The following is a 16,823-nucleotide window of genomic DNA, read 5'->3' as shown; positions in this document are numbered from 1 at the left end:
ACGGCTGTTCGATCATTTTGTCACCCCAGTGTACAGGATGATATTCAAACAGGATCCACCCTGCATGTCAAAGGATGTGATGGATGCATTGATAGTCATTGTAGATTGGTATGCCTCAACGTCTGGAACCTTCATCCGAATGTTCAGCGCAGAGAAGCCTCCGTATGTTCTACCAAATTTTTCCTTGGATGTACTGGTCATGCAAGAAGTAGCATATCACATCTACGCAGGATTGACAACTAGACTGACTAAAAGAAGAAGGCACCTTGGCCTACTCTTCCGTTGCGGATTGGGTTATATGAGATTTAGAGTATCAAGAAAGTGGATGTCGAAGCATAATTGATGAAGAAGTACCCATTTGACCTCCGAAGCTACAATCCATATGACTCACATTGTATTGTGAAGGATCACTGCATGAGAGTTCATTTCGAAGCGGATGTCGAAGCATAATTGATGAAGAAGTACCCATTCGACCTCTAAAGCTACAATCCATATGACTCACATTCTATTGTGAAGGATCATTGCACGAGAGTTCATTTCAAATGGATCCACAGGGCACGTCATTAGGCCAAGAAGGGCGCACGGAGATACTACTGCAATTTCTCCAAACCCAATGAACCGATCGGCTACGCTTTGGAGTGGTTAGCAAAGCAATATGAAGCAGCAACATGGAGAGCACCAATACCAATAGTGGCAGAAGAGGAAATCATACCAATGTGCGACAAAGGTAAGAGGGAGATTTTTTATCGTATGGAGGAGCAGAAAAGCTACAAGTTTCAAGCAGATCCATTAGTAGAGAAAGAAGCTATGGCTATAGAGGAAAAGAGGCACCAGTGCGACATGAGAATCGCATAGAGGGAGAGGGATAAGAGAAGGATGGAAGAAGTAGAGAAGGATTTGAATGAGCTGAGGGAGAAACTCCAAAAGGAACAAGAGCTGTGCAAACATGAGAGGGAAGTGTTGTAGTAGTAGATACAGGAGGGGGCACAACATGTGGAAACAGATGAAGAAGCACCTGTACGAGTAGTTGATTCATCATAATAGATAGCATTGGGCGAATAGGGTGAACCATCGCAGGGGCAAGACTTCGCTCATGAGATAGAACAAGCAATTCAACAGTTGGATACAGACATGGAGCAGTAGGAGTTGGAATAAGACACAGACCTCATGCCTCACCACAAAGAGGTTGACTCACCCGCTTCAATGCATCCCTATGATGAGCAAGGCTCAAATGACCAAGGAGGCACTTAGATCATTGGTGATCATACAGAAAAAGAGATGCACAACATCTCGTTCAATGAATCCCAAAATAGAGTTGTGTAGTCTCGCAGAGTGTCAACTTCAGAATATCATACATCTCTTTCACAAGTTGAGGAACGAGTGATCATGACTTATGTGCACAAACATCCAACTACCTTGGCTGATGCAACCAGAGTGTATGTCGAAGCCACTAGCTCAAGTGTTCACTTTCTAATAGCTAATAATGAGCGAATGGAAAAGGAACTACAAACGGCCAAGCAAGGAGGATACTTGATGACAATGTTCACTCGAGCTTAACTAAAGAAGGTAATACTAGATGAAGTATTGTCCCTTGACATGTAATTATGCAAACATTGCACTCCAAGTTTTGTACCATGCACAAGGTAGTCATCCATCTCAAATAATGGCAGAAATGATGTGCTGGAAGAGCATGTATCTTGATGAACTTGCATTCTGTTGTTGATGACATGTAAACTTAGACAATGAAGTACAAGGGAGCCCCACTTCACTTGTCTAAGATGATGATGGTCAATGTGGTCAAGCTAAAGGCATGTATCTGGAGTCAGGTCTGGAATTATGAAGAGCTCCCACAATTCATCACTAGCATACAGGCTTCCCATGGATGACTATTCAAGAGTATGGATGTTTTGATGCTCACACACGTGATCTCATCACTTAGGACTCTCGCCCAAGTGAAGACAAAGAAACAGGTCCAATTAGAGCTTGACTCGTACTTCGACAAGTTGATGTGCATTGTCACTAGCCCAGACTTGCCCATCAGTGCAGACATCATGCACAAGTATGTGGTTGGTCCAAAAACATTGAAGACAATGATGTGCATGATTTCAGATGAGTTGGGGAGAGGAGCCCGAGCAGTGTACCCAGATGCTATGGAGCCAAGAGTCAGGTTTCAGACAGATGTCACCACGTAGCACATGGAAACCATCAAGGACTACTGATCTTGGCATCAGTCTATTACTGTCGATCAGCATGAGGATGTTGAGGAGTTGGACTTCCATGGTTGTCCAAGTCACAGTGATGTCTAGCTTGGCTTGCTCAGACCTTTTTGTTTCACATGGGTATATGTGCATTATAATGTAAATTCATGCCAAGTCTAAGTCAAGTGTCAATAGTTGGATGTAACAGTCATAAAGTAGGTGAAGAGTCATGAGGGTAGTTGAACTGTCACAAAGGGGAATGTCAAGAGTCATCCCACTGTTTCCTATAAATAGTCCATCATAACTCATTATAAAGGCTTTTGGTCAGCCAAGCTTCTAATAAGACTATCTTGGAAAGAACTTGGACAATATTGTAATGCGGCATGGCTTCTCCACTGCATAGAGCTAGTACATCTCTTTGGAGGAGTAGGCGAATGACGTTGTAACCTTCCACTATTGGAGCTAGTGGTTGGACATGGATGTATTGTGTTATCACTCAGGTTGTACCTTGGCTCCTTAAGGGATATGGCCGAGGTAACCACAAACCAATCTTTGGACTGCTGGTCCTAGCCTACTAGCAATCAGAGAGGGCTCTCTCTTTCTGTTTTTTTTTTTTTTTTGGATTGATTTTAGGCTAGTTATATGCTTCTTTGGGTTTTTGTTTGAGTTTTGGTGGGATGATTGATGTTTTCAAGTAGGGAAGCATGCATCGTGTGAGAGGTTCAAACCATTGGGCATGGAGTCATGGAGTTGGGCTGCTGGTGCGTTTTCTTGGTCACACGAGGAATATAGAGCACGATAGCTACACATGAAACAATCATTCAAGCTAAAGGATGAAATGAAGGCTAAGGAATGAAAGGCAACTAAGAATCTCTCGTTTAGCTTAACAGAGGGAAGGTGAGTGAACTATATCTAGGAGCAGTCTAGAATTCCTAAATAATAGTCATACATGAATGAAACAGAGCAAATACGAGCCATGAGGAATTCATATTTATGCCTGAATCAGAAGAAAACATATAGAAGTCACAGAAATTGAGCATAGAGTGCAGCCACGCAAATTCTAAGCTAATCTTTCTTTCTGTAACTTAGATGGTGATATATATATGGTATAAACATATATGAATTGAAAAACATAGGTAAGAAACACTTATTGGGCCATGTAGCAGCGCAAGAATTCTATATTTCACTCTTCTGCCATTAATAACATAACAGACAATCCATCCTCCAAGATTTTCAGTAGTCTTTGATTATAGAAATTCTCAAACATATAGTGTGAGACCAGAATCAGGATTATCCACCAACCAACCCCCTAAAAAATGAATTAGGGTGGTTTATATAGGGAAAATATATAAAAATATCTATTACAGCAGATCTTAAACAGATCTGAGGGAAATGCATTCTTTAATCTAATCTTGTCCTGAAATTAATGCAAGAAGATGTCTATTTGAGCTGCGCTGGAGGTAGCTGCATCAAAATGAGTTAATATGGTGTCCTTATGGCTCTGTGTTGTTCATTTAGCCATGACTGTGCTTTGGGCTTTGATCCCCTGCTCTTGAGTGGTTTTGATGTGTATTAACTGTGATCTGAGAGCCTTAAATGGTTTCACCACTTTCTTTGACTTTGCTTGGGGGCCTTTAATGTTCACCTGCTTCGATCTGATACTCTTTGCCGCTTCACTGATACTCTTCAATTTAATCGAGGCTTCATCTTTCCTCTGATACTCTTTAATACTTGAATCGGGCCACTTTCTCTCAATCTGATATGCTTGAAACTGTCAAATCGCCACTTTTCTGCCCTTTCAAGGCAAAAATGACTGCTGCAAATGATTTCCGTGGCCTCTGGAATGCTACCAGTGCTGGCCGATTTGAATACAAACATAAATGAAGAAATCCTTTCAAAACTGCGAATTTTCGGCCCCGCTGGTAGCCGAGCGATATGAAGCCTTCCATTTTGGTCATTTTTTCTTAGCGATTAGCGCTAAGCGCTAATCGCGCATCAAAAACTGCCTCTATTTTACATTCCAGGCTCTCTTTGCTGCGAGTTTCGCCCTTCGCGCCTTCTTTCAGTGATGACATCAGTATGACGCCAGCAGTGGGTCTCAGTATGGTAGTGACGTGGCAGGGTGCTGTGGCAGGGTGATGTGGCAGTACGGCGGGGACAAGGGGCGATGGCTTTTATATGTGCGGGGTGATGGGAGCGATCGCCGATATCGGACAAAGCGATAAGGCATGCAGCTGTGCGAAAATGGGAAATTTTTGCGGAAATGAGCGGATCGCGATGCGATTTGCTTTCGGGTGCAATAGCAATATCGCGTCGGCAGATAAGAGGGGGGATATATATACAGATACAGAACCTTGCGAGTGCCGATCGTGAAATCACATCGGCGAATTGATATCGGGGAGTTTATAAAAGGGGGGTTGATGAATGAACGCTGCGACCTCCGACAGCGATATCGCGTCGGAGGGGAGGAAAACTCATCGGAGGAGGAAACACTCAATCGGAAGAGGGTTAATGTGATCGGAAAAGGGCTTTTTAAAGCTTTGGAAGGGTCCTTAATGCATCGGAAGGAGTCCGGTAGCATTTGAAGGGGGTTTTTATGTTTTGGAAGGAGTCCAAACACCTTAGGAAGATGGTTTTTGAGCAAAATGAGGGTTCTTACTAAGTTTCAAGTAAACTTAGTAATTCCCAAGCGATATTTATGGTTATATTTCAACCAGAGGAGGGGATATGTAAATAATGGGGATTTTTACCATATATTTTTAGTATGGGAAGGGGAAAATAAGGAGGGATTTATATAATAGAGTTAGGAGTTAATATGAATTTTGTGAAGAAAGTGCTAAGGCTAGAAATCTTAGGCTTTAAAGGGGAAACAGGACCTTTATAAGAAATATAAGCATCCTTAAGCAAAGGAGATCTTTTACTTGGGCAATGCTATGACAAATGATGAAAGTAAAGAGATATCAAGCAGATCTTGACCTCTTTGGGGAGGTTAGTGAATGATTTGGGGAACAAGAAGGAGGGGGAGTTAGTCATGCCTCGCTTGAGCTGCTCCAAGGGAAAATTGCCTTGCACTGTGATCTTAAGTAAAATAACACTTTGAGATACAAAAATTGATCACACTTATTCATTCTGCAACCTCAAAAACTACTTACCCAACCTACTTACCTAACATTTTTTCTTCTTTTTGGTTTGGGTGCACTTAGACTTGCAAAACTTGATTATCTTCTTTTCTTTTGACTGCCCTGCTATCTAAATGTACCCTTATATCTTCCAAGGGCCCAGATTAAGCAGTTGGGCTCCTTTATTTCTCTACCTAGCTACTGATCTGCCAAGCTTAAGCTGTTTGGACAGATATCCATTCTCTATGTTCTACAACAAGAAATTGAAACCTAGGGAAGACAGGATTAAACTGTTTCGCCTTCCCTTAACTGGAAATTATTCAAAATGGAATGACTCATCAAAATTGGAGTACAGCAGTGGCATTTAGACTAGCACACTATCATGGCCTCTTCTTTGGCCTCCTAAGGAAATATGGAACATTGCAGCATGCAAAGTATGACATATTTGGTATGTAAAAATGTCGATCATGAAAGATGAATACCTGCTGCAATAGGAGGCTAACAGTGGCTCCACTTGGGGATGGCTTTTCCTTGTAAAATACATGAACAGTAGGTCAGATTGCCTAGATCTCCTATTGTTGCTGTGAAACTGAAAACAATTCTTCGTTGGCTGCTAAAAGACTAGAATTTTTGAGATCTGAACAACACTCTCCTCAACTGAATTACTGTGAACTATATAGCGTCGCCTGCTTCCTTCTGCGTGCTTAATGTTATGTACAATGTTGCCTGAGCACTGCCCTTTGAAATAGTCTCAAAACATGGATAAAAAGGAGCATTTTCTCTAATTGGATTCCACCTGATTTAAGCTTGAACTCTGAACGCGGCCTCCTTTAAACATGAATCGCTGCACAATACAGCGCTGCCTCTTTTTAACAGTGAGTGCTTTAAATACATCTTAATTGGTCCTGAGCATCCTTCTGCACTTTATTTGAAGACAGGTGTTGAATATGGATAATTCTTTTTGACATCAATTTCACAAAAACAAAGAGCTAGGTGCTGCGTTCTATTGCTCCTTTCACTCAAAACTGCGCTGCGCACTTATGCTGAAACCAATGCAAAGACAGAGCCTTTGAAATGGATGATTTGCATGGGCTGTGCTTTATAAACTTTGTTGTGCTGTTCTCCTAAGAATGATGCTGTGACTAATCGTTAAAATAGAGGACTACCTTGCTCTGCCTCCATAACTTCGCCGCTTGGTTCCAAGCAATCGGATTTCTTATACAAACAAAAAGGAAAGCGCTGACATATACACAAACACTAATATACAAATATATACACAGGGGCATTGTATCCCTTAAAAGGGATCTCGATAATGTTTCAACATTCGGCCATTTACAGGACCGTCTTCCACTGTGCTGTCATCTATAGATTTGAGAAAATACGTGTTATTTCCTTGCACAGCACAGATAACAAATGGGCCTTTCCATAGAAAATCAAATTTTGCATGATTTCCCTTGTCTTCTCTTCATGAGTCCCACCTTAGAACTTTGTCACCAATGCAGAAATCCTCAGCCTTGGTCCTTTTGTCAAATGCTTTCTTCAGCCTCTCTTGCACAATTTGAGCTCTGTCATACACTTGCTCTCTGGTTTGCTGAAGATGAATGGTCTGATTTATTCTTCGTTGAATATTATTTGGTTCTGCCTGAATCTCCTGTAACAGATTCATAATGGAAATGCCCAAAGAAGATGGAAACCTCACCTCCATGCCATACACCAGCTCATAAGGGCTCATCCCAATGGATCTCTTTGTTGAAAGTTTGTCTGCCCAAAGGGCATTTGTGAGCTTTTTATGCCAGTTCTTCTTGTTTTCTTCTAAGATCTTCTTGATAATATTAATCAGGCTCTTGTTGGATGATTCGGCCAAGCCATTACCTTGAGGGTAATAGGCTATAGAGTGGCCTAAGGTGATATGAAATTTATGGCAAAAATTGATCATCTTTTTGGATTTGAAGGCAGCAGCGTTGTCAGTGATGATCTTCTCAGAGCAGCCAAATCTAGAAAGGATGTTGCATTCGAGGAATTGGATAATGGTGGTGTCATTAGCTTGCCTACATGGGATGGCCTCAATCCACTTGGTGAAATAGTTTGTGGTTGTTAGAATCCATTTGTGCTGGCCTGAGGAAGAGGGATGGATTTCTCCAATGAAGTCAAGACCCCATTGTTGAAAAGGCTTTTCGGTTGAGATGGGCTTAAGGGGCAAGGGCAACAGCTTTCTTTTGCCCTCAAAGATTTGGCATTTGTGGCATGAAACAACAAACTTCTTTACATCAGCAAAAAAAGAGGGCCAATAGAAACCAGCCCTTAAAATTTTATCAGCAGTGGACTTCTGGTATAGATGTCCTCCACAGTCCCCTGCATGGAATTCTTTCATGACATTGTTAGTTTCATTCATGGTTAAACAATTAAGCAATACGCCTTCATGATTTTTCCAAAATAATGCACCATCTACGACACAAAACTTTGATGTTTTCATCTTTAAAAATCTCTTTTTGGTTCTAGACAACCCTAGAGGAGCACACAGGTTTAACAATATAAAACATATATCAGCATACCATGGGGATTGCAACAAGGTTTCACTGATCTGTGGAGTCGCCAGCTCATGTTCATTGTCCAGTTGGTTAATGTCTAGGGCTTGAAAATTTGTTTTGAACATCAGTTTGGCTAAACCTTGTCCCTTTATGAGGTTGGTTGGCTTTATCTCAATGTCACACTCAAGGATAGTAGCAATCCACTTGCCTCTTTTGCCTTCTAATCCCTCTTGGGTTAATATGTCTTTTACAATAGCATTTGGGACATAGGCAATCACATGTGAATATAAAATGTAAACTCGGAAATATTTGATTGCTTTAACAAGGGCATAGGCCTGCTTCTCCATGATTTGGTACTTCAAAGGGGCATCCCTAAGGGCTCGGCTAAAAAAAGAAATTGGCTTTTCATTTCCTTGATCATCCTTTTGTAAAAAGACAGGAGCTATGGTGTGATCAGATGCAAAAGAAAAAATGATAAAATCTTTGTCAAATTGTGGACTGGTGAGGACAGGGGCTTGGGTTAAGGTAGCTTTGATACTCTCAAATGCTTGCTTGGTTTCAAGAGACCATTTTACCTTGGCATCCTTCTTTAACATGTTTCTTAGCCTTCTTATTAGTTCAGCTAAGTTTGGGATAAATCTCCTAAGAAAATTGATCTTTCCAAGGAATGCTTGCAACTCTTTTATGTTTCTTGGATATGGGATTTGAAGGATGGCTTGAATTCTTTCAGGATCAATTCTAATCCCCTCTTTTGAAATGATATGGCCTAGTAATTTTCCTTCTTCAAGGCCAAATAAAGACTTCCTGGGGTTCACGGAAATGCCATATTTCCTACATGTTAGGAACACTTGTCTCAATTTTTTTAGGTGCTCTTGATCAGATTTGGAGAAAGGGGTGAGGTCATCAAGATAGACAACCAGGAAATCATGGATTTCCTTGGCAAAGGCAATTTCCATCGCCCTTTGAAAGGTAGCACCTGCATTCTTTAGGCCGAAAGGCATCTTCACATACTTAAATGTTCCCCATGGTGTTGTAAAGGTTGTCTTGTCTTGGTCATCCAGGTGAACAAGTAATTGGTTGAAACCTGAAAAGCCATCTAGCAAAGAGATTCTAGATGACCCCACTACTCTTTGTAGGATGTGGTCCATTTTTGGCAATGGGTAGTGGTCTTTTAGGGAGACTTGGTTTAAGTCTCTCAAATCTACAGAAAGTCTAATCTCACCTGTTTTCTTTCTGGTGGGAACAAGATTAGATACCCATTCAGAAAATCTAATGGGTGCTATTATGCGAACCTTAAACATTCTCTTTACTTCCTTCTCAGTTAAAGGGAGAAGCATAGGATTGATTCTCCTTAGTTTTTGTTTGAAGAGCTTTTGGTTTGGTTTTAAGGGAATGGTGTGTTGGATCACTGAGGTGTCATAGGACTTCAAGTCCTCATAACTCCAAGCAAACACATCTTGGAATTCTTTGAATAAATCCACATATTTGGGCTTTTGATCGGGTGGCAAGGATTGAGATAGTTTGATCATTTTGGGCTTCTCTGCTGTCCCAATGTTGTGTTCTTCTATAACATCGTTTAAGCGCTACATTTTTGGCTTTTTGGGAACATCATTTGCATCAAACATATCTTCTAATGGAGTGAGGCCAGCAGGGAGAAAGTTATCTTTTAGATCAATGATCTCGACCTCGGTTTTGGCTATTTCCTCCAAATGCATTTGTTTCAGCTCTTCTATGTTTGCATTGTAAAAAACAGTTGGGTTTAGCATTTGTTTCGCTGTTACAGCTGTTACAGTCTGCTGATTTTCGTTTGTTTGCTGTAAGGAATCATCCATGGCATCCATGTCAATGTTTAGGCCTGAAAACTCATGCTGTAAGGTAAGAAAATTGTTGATTTGAGCATCGTCCTCAAACACTTGCCAATCTTTGATATTGTTAGGCACAGTAGGCCTGTGCTTTATCTTAGCAGTAAAGTGGTAATTGGGTTCAAAGGGCAGCTTGCAAGTGCTAGCAAAAGTAGCTAGACTATGAGCATGCATGTTATGGTTTCTAGAAATTTTAGCAAGCTTGGATTTGGTGAAGGAATTGAGTATTTTTGTGGCAGCAGACCTATAAGCTCTCAGCCTATTGTCATTAGTAACAAAGTTACCTTTCATCTGTTGAATGATCAAATCGGAGTCACCTAGAATGGACACTTTTGCAGCTCCTAGAGCTTTGAGCAGTTTAAGGCCTAATAAGAGAGCCTCATACTCTGCCATGTTATTGGTACATTTGAAGTTTAGTCTGTAAGCATGACCCTCTGCATGGCTCTTATGTGTATTGTGAATCCATATTCCTGCCCCTGCTCCTAGCTTGTTAACAGAACCATCAAACTCTAAATACCATGTGATTTCTTGCTTGTCATTAGTATTAAGAGTTTCAGCCATTTTAGGATTGGGTGGACCTTGGTTTTGTGCTTTATGTGGTTCTTCTTGTATGCTGGTTGTACTAACAGTTTCATGGGTCTGGGAAACCGATTCTTGATTTGTGCATGTTTCTTGTTCTAAAGGCAAAGGCATCTCATCGGTGAGAGGGCGGCTATTATCATTGAACAATATAAAGGAATCCATATCAGAATGGACTGAGTAAATGGGAAAGTTTTGGGGTTTTTCCTCACTACTTACCACATACTTCATCAGTGTTTCTCTGTACAGTCTCTTTGGTTGTCCAAAGACTGAAATAGTGGCATAGGAGAGGTCTAGCTAGAGAGATCCTTGGAGTTTTTCTCCCCAAGATCTTGATAAGAGCATGCCGTATTTTGGTGGAATGTCGGCAACCACCACGTCCACTAGGATCGTTTTGTTGGGAAATTGGACTAAAGACACACAAAGGTCTTTGATCAAGCCTAAAAACTTGACATGACTAGAATCAAATGAGAACAAGTCTTTGTAGGGTCTAGTGACATCAAGGTTTAGCTTCTCCATAACTGCTTTGGGCATAAGATTGTGCGATGCCCCTGAATCGAACATAGCATTGTGCAAGACTTTATCATGTATGTGCAGGCTTACATAAAAGGGTAGAACAGCTCCATGTCCTGATTTACCATTGACTTCAAGACCAAAAAGTAATTCAGGTTGATTATCTAAGATATTAACATCATCCTTGTTCTCTGGCATTTGCAGTGATCTGTTGATTTGCTGTCTGTACACTTCATGCTTAGCAAGTTCAGATAGAGGGATGACTATCTTAAGTTTACCTATTTCTGCCTCTAAATCAAATGTTTTCTTTGATTGGGTTTTAGTGTTGTGATAGGCAGGCTTCCCTTTTTCCATGGGAATATCAACGATTTGCTCTTTTTCTTCATTGATTTCTTGAACTATTTCTGATTTGGAAAGGCTTTTAGGAGTGCTGTTTATGTTTTCCTTTGAGGGAAAAGATAGAAAAGGCTGATTTTCAAAGGGCTGAACATCTGTGATATCCTCTATGGTCACTTCTTTTGGATTTGGGACTGTTTTATCAGCAGTTTCTGTGAGGGCAGCCTTTTCTTTGATCTTCTTAGGCTGCTTTGATTCCTTATGTTTGATGGCCTCGGGCACATCAATTGTTCTAGTTCTTAGTTTATACTGTTTGTGGACCTCATGAACAGTTGAATCATAACCTTGTTTAAAGTCAAAAGACTCACCAGACTGAGTCTCAAATTGATTATAGTCATGCTCATCTTAGTCTTCTTGGGTTAGGAATACTTGTTGTTCACTTTTCAAACCCATCAAGTTTATATGAGTATCTTCTATCTGCTCACTAGATGTGGATGCTTTTGTTTAGTTTTCTTGGAAAGGAGGCCTTATATCCTGGTTTGGGCTAGACCTACCAGCGTTTGTGTTCTGAGTTTTCCTGAAATTTGGATTCCTTATGGTATTGGGTTGTTGTCCTTCCCATGTAGATTTCCTTTCAACGCTTTCCACTCTATCTCCCAGCCTGTGCATGCCACTGATAATAGCATCCAAATTTTGGTCTAAGGCTGAGGGTTCTTCCTTAAAGGTGGTTCTTCTCTCAGTTCTAGCTCTGTTTATTTTAGCAATTAGATTTGCCTCTACGCTAACAGCAACATTTTGCATGTCTGCTAGGCTTTGAGGGGCTCTTTCCCTTAACTGATAGGCCATGTCAGTATCAAAACCATCAGGGAATTTATACAAAGCAAGATCAGGTGGAGGCCTGAGGTTCTGTGGTATTGCGTTATAAACATTGTTAAATCTTGCACAATAGTCTAAGACAGCTTCTTGAGGGCCTCTTTTGATGGTGTCATATTCAGATAATATGTGTAAGGGATATTTCTTTTTCTCCCATCTGTTAAGAAATGTTTGGTAAAGGGCTTCTGGGTTAGCTATGGAATTTGCAGCAAGACTTCTAAACCAGGGCCTTACATCTCCTGTTAAACTTTGGACAAAACTCTTCATTCTTACACTGTCATCATCTATCTCGTAGTTGTCAAAATAGTCTTGCATCTTCTTCGTATGTTGCAGGGCTGTGCAAGAGCTAGTACCATCAAAATATGTGATTTTAGTTTGATAATCCTGAGTCATAGCCCCTGGATTTGCTGGCAACTGCAAAGGTGCATATCTATTAGCCATATTTTTAGGGATAAGCGGAGCAGCAGGGATAAATGGAACGACTGGAACAGCGCTAATAATCGTGGTAACGGGAGTATGTGCAGTGAATGGAGGTGTGGAAGGAGTGCTTTGAGAGGTGGATGATGAATGAGGGGAAGTAGGGTTTGAACAAAATAAAACTTTGACAGGGGTTGAAAAATAGCTAGGCTGAACTGTTTTAGGACTGGAATCAGTGAGCTCTCCTTGTTTTTGCTTGCTGAGGTTTCTACAGATTAAATTGGGATTTTCAAAAACAGCTGGTGGATTTGGGTCTGGGTTTGACCTGGTATTATGCGTTTTCTTCTTAGGCGCCAACTTCTAACTTGTTTTTTGGAATTTTCTGAATTCGTCCCCAGCAGAGTCGCCAGTAAGGTTATCGCTCAGGTTGTCCCTTGGCTCCTTAAGGGATACGGCTGAGGTAACCACAAACCAATCTTTGGACTGCTGGTCCTAGCCTACCAGCAATCAGAGAGGGCTCTCTCTTTCTGTTTATTTTTTTTTTTTGGGTAATTTTAGGCTAGTTATATGCTTCTTTGGGTTTTTGTTTGAGTTTTGGTGGGATGATTGATGTTTTCAAGTAGGGAGGCATGCATCGTGTGAGAGGTTCAAACCATTGGGCATGGAGTCGTGGAGTTGGGCTGCTGGTGCGTTTTCTTGGTCACAAGAGGAATATAGAGCAAGATAGCTACACATGAAACAATCATTCAAGCTAAAGGATGAAATGAAGGCTAAGGAATGAAAGGCAACTAAGAATCTCTCATTCAGCTTAACAGAGGGAAGGTGAGTGAACTATATCTAGGAGCAGTCAAGAATTCCTAAATAACAGTCATACATGAATGAAACAGAGAAAATACGAGCCATGAGGAATTCATATTTATGCATGAATCAGAAGAAAACATATAGAAGTCACAGAAACTGAGCATAGAGTGCAGCCACGCAAATTCTAAGCTAATCTTTCTTTCTGTAACTTAGATGGTGATATATATATGATATAAACATATATGAATTGAAAAACATAGGTAAGAAACACTTATTGGGCCATGTAGCAGCGCAAGAATTCTATATTTCACTCTTCTGCCATTAATAACACAACGGACATTCCATCCTCCAAGCTTTTCAACAGTCTTTGATTATAGAAATTCTCAAACATACAGTGCGAGTCCTGAATCAGGATTATCCACCAACCAACCCCCTAAAAAATGAATTAGGGTGGTTTATATAGGGAAAATATCTAAAAATATCTATTACAGCAGATCTTAAACAGATCTGAGGGAAATGAGTTCTTTAATATAATCTTGTCCTAAAATTAATGCAAGAAAATGTCTATTTGGGCTGCGCTGGAGGTAGCTGCATCAAAATGAGTTAATATGGTGTCCTTATGGCTCTGTGTTGTTCATTTAGCCATGACTGTGCTTTGGGTTTTGATCCCCTGCTCTTGACTGGTTTTGATGTGTATTAACTGTGATCTGAGAGCCTTAAATGGTTTCACCGCTTTCTTTGACTTTGCTTGGGGGCCTTTAATGTTCACCTACTTCGATCTGATACTCTTTGCCACTTCACTGATACTCTTCAATTTAATTGAGGCTTCATCTTTCCTCTGATACTCTTTAATACTTGAATCAGGCCACTTTCTCTCGATCTGATATGCTTGAAACTGTCAAATCGCCCCTTTTCTGCCCTTTCAAGGCAAAAATGACTGTTGCAAATGATTTCCGTGGCCTGTGGAATGCTACTGGCACTGGCCGATTTGAATATGAACATAAATGAAGAAATCTTGTCAAAACTACGAATTTTCGGGCCCGTTGTTAGCCAAGTGATATGAAGCCTTCCATTTTGGTCATTTTTCTTAGCGATGCGCGATTAGCGCTAAGCGCTAATCGCGCATCGAAAACTACCTCTGTTTTACATTCCGGGCTTTCTTTGCTGCGATTTTCACCTTTCGCGCCCTCTTTCAGTGATGACATCATCATGACGCCAACAGTGGGTCCTAGTATGGCAGTGACGTGGTAGGGTGATGTGGCAGGGTGACGTGGCAGTACGACAGGGATTAAATCGGCGATCGGCAATCGGCGGGGACAGGGGGCGATGGGAGAGATCGCCGATATCGGACAAAGCGATAAGGCATGCAGCTATAAGAAAATGGGAAATTTTGCGAAAATGAGCGGATCGCGATGCGATTTTCTTTCGGGTGCAATAGCAATATTGCGTCGGCGGATGAGAGGGGGGATATATATACTGATACAGAACCTTGCGAGTGCCGATCACGAAATCGCATCGGCGAATTGATATCGGGGAGTTTATAAAATGGGGGCTGATGAATGAACGCTGCGACCTCTGACAGTGATATTGCGTCGGAGGGGAGGAAAACTCATCGGAGGAGGAAACACTCAATCGGAAGAGGGTTAATGCGATCGGAGGATGATTTATGTGATCAGAAAAGGGCTTTTTAAAGCTTTGGAAGGGTCCTCAATGCATCGGAAGGAGTCCGGTAGCATTTGAAGGGGGTTTTTGTGTTTTGGAAGGAGTCCAGACACCTTAGGAAGATGGTTTTTGAGCCAAATGAGGGTTCTTACTAAGTTTAAAGTAAACTTAGTAATTCCCAAGCGATATTTATGGTTATATTTCAACCAGAGGAGGGGATATGTAAATAATGGGGATTTTTACCATATATTTTTAGTATGGGAAGGGGAAAAGAAGGAGGGATTTACATAATAGAGTTAGGAGTTAATATCAATTTTGTGAAGAAAGCGCTAAGGCTAGAAATCTTAGGCTTTAAAGGGGAAACAAGACCTTTATAAGAAATATAAGCATCCTTAAGCAAAGCAGATCTTTTACTTGGGCAATGCTATGACAAATGATGAAAGTAAAGAGATATCAAGCAGATCTTGACCTCTTTGGGGAGGTCAGTGAATGATTTGGGGAACAAGAAGGAGGAGGAGTTAGTCATGCCTCGCTTGAGCTGCTCCAAGGGAAAATTGCCTTGCACTGTGATCTTAAGTAAAATAACACTTTGAGATACAAAAATTGATCACACTTACTCATTCTGCAACCTCAAAAACTACTTACCCAGCCTACTTACCTAACATTTTTTCTTCCTTTTGGTTTGGGTGCACTTAGACTTGCAGACCCTAATTATCATCTTTTCTTTTGACTGCCCTGCTATCTAAATGTACCCTTATATGTTCCAAGGGCCCAGATTAAGCAGTTGGGCTTCTTTATTTCTCTACCTAGCTACTGATCTGCCAAGCTTAAGCTGTTTGGACAAATATCCATTCTCTATGTTCTACAACAAGAAATTGAAACCTAGGGAAGCCAGGATTAAACTGTTTGGCCTTCCCTTAACTGGAAATTCTTCAAAATGGAATGACTCATCAAAATTGGAGTACAGCAGTGGCATTTAGACTAGCACACTATCATGGCCTCTTCTTTGGCCTCCTAAGGAAATATGGAACATTGCAGCATGCAAAGTATGACATAATTGGTATGTAAAAATGTCGATCACGAAAGATGAATACCTGTTGCAACAGGAGGCTAACATATTGTATGACTAGAAATTACACTTATTTATGTAATAAGAGCCAACAATTTTCATGCATATGTTGTATTGTATTCCAACTATCTTGTTTACTCTAATTGGCATATGTATTTTCTTTCTTACGCATGCATGTATGAACTATTCTGCATGAGTATGTATGATTCTTTCTAAAATGTGTTGTTGGTTTAACCATCACTTCGGATTTCCAGCTAACTTCCTTTCTAGCTTGTGATGTATCTTTGCTCGTGTGTTCCCTTCCCATCCAAGTACTATTACAGGTTTCTAAGGGGCACACTCATCTCAACCCACTTGTGTTAGAACCTCTCATGCACCTTCCTTGACTCAGTGCAACTGTCACACCCTTGCTACCAACAAAGTTATCTTACTTGCCTCTGTGTGAGATCATGGTCAAGGCATTAGCATACAACCCACTACTAGGACTCCTACACCAAAGTGTCTGAGGTCTAATTGGGACTTCTTACTGAGGAGATCCCCTTAACATGTTGGCGGGTCCAACATTGTCAACATTTCTAGCAGTAGAAGGAGGGCCAGGTGACAAGTTGTGTCCTATCATCCGGTTTTGAACCTTTGCATATCTTTCATGGATTCTTGTATACCTTCCATGGATTATTGCACTCTTCTCCCTCCACGATGTTTTTCAAATCATGAAAATATCACCATCACGAGGCAGTTTTTCGATCTCTTGTCCAGTTAGACGTATGATGGTGAAGGAGAAGTGTCTTGGCCAGAGTACTTACATGACATTCTTTCCATGCTTCATGAAGAAGATAGGTGTTCTGAAGAACAGGCCAGTTTGCTAC

Source organism: Pinus tabuliformis, chromosome J (assembly GCF_031772625.1).
Source record: "Pinus tabuliformis cultivar Carrire ecotype Pingquan chromosome J, CPIR1, whole genome shotgun sequence".
In the NCBI taxonomy this organism is placed as follows: Eukaryota; Viridiplantae; Streptophyta; class Pinopsida; order Pinales; family Pinaceae; genus Pinus; species Pinus tabuliformis.
The sequence above is the reverse complement of the archived record's forward strand: the minus strand, read 5'-3'. Positions refer to the sequence as shown.